The sequence below is a fragment of the Terrapene carolina genome, unplaced genomic scaffold (genome assembly GCF_002925995.2).
Source record: "Terrapene carolina triunguis isolate 2854851 unplaced genomic scaffold, T_m_triunguis-2.0 Scaffold833, whole genome shotgun sequence".
In the NCBI taxonomy this organism is placed as follows: Eukaryota; Metazoa; Chordata; order Testudines; family Emydidae; genus Terrapene; species Terrapene triunguis.
Window position 1 is genome coordinate 3,971,083 of NW_020665184.1, and position 1,106 is coordinate 3,972,188.

A 1,106-nucleotide genomic window follows, 5' to 3' on the forward strand; every position below is an offset into this window, starting at 1 on the left:
TCTTCTGTCAATCTTGTAGTGTCTCCACAAAGACTTAGATTGGCTTAACAACACCCCTCACCAGCTGGGTTTGTTTAGTCTGGAGACAAGAAGACTGATGAGGGACATAATAACAGTCTTCAAGTACCTAAAAGGTTGTTATAAAAAAAGAGGGTGATAAATTGTTCTCCTTAACCATTGAGAACAGGACAAGAAGCGATGGGCTTAAATTGCAGCAAGGGAGATTTAGGTCAGAAATTAGGAAAAACTTCCTAACTGTCAGAGTAATTAAGCACTGGAACGAATTACCAAGGGATATTGTAGAATCTCCATCTTTGGAGGATTTTAAGAATAGGTTAGACAAACTGCTGTCAGGGATGGTCTAGATAATACTTAGTCCTGCAACTCAGTGCAGGGGTCTGGATTCAGGGCCGGCTCCAGGGTTTTTGCCATCCTAAGCAGCGCAAAAACAGGCAACACACAGCAAGCCGCGATCTGCGGCGGCAATTCGGCGGGAGGTCCTCTGCTCCGAGCGAGAGTGAGGGACCGTCCGCCGAATTGCCGCCGAATAGCTGGACGTGCCGTCCCTCTCCGGAGTGGCCGCCCCAAGCACCTGCTTGGCAACCTGGTGCCTGGAGCTGGCCCTGTCTGGATTAGATGACCTATGCCTACCCTACCTCCTATTGTCCCAATTCCAGACCCTGAAAGAGGCTAAAATCATCACTAAATTAATGCCCTGAAGCAAGAATCCCAGAGAAATGTGATTTCTGTAGAGCTGTCTGCAGCCTAGAAAACTGATCACCATATTTGGGGTCAGGAAGGAATTTCCCCCCGAATCAGATTGGCGGAGACCCTGGGGGGTTTTCACCTTCCTCTGCAGCATGGGGCTCAGGTCACTAGCAGGTTTAAACTAGCGTAAATGGTGGATTCTCTCTAACTTGCAGCTTTTAAACCACGTTTTGAGGACATCCGTAGCTCAGCCAGACGTTAGGGGTTTGTTACACGAGTGGGGGTGGGGTGGGGTGAGGTTCTGTGGCCTGCGATGTGCAGGAGATCAGACTAGATAGTCACGAGGGTCCATGCTGACCTTAAAGTCTATGAGCTATGCGGCTTTTTTTTTTTTTTTT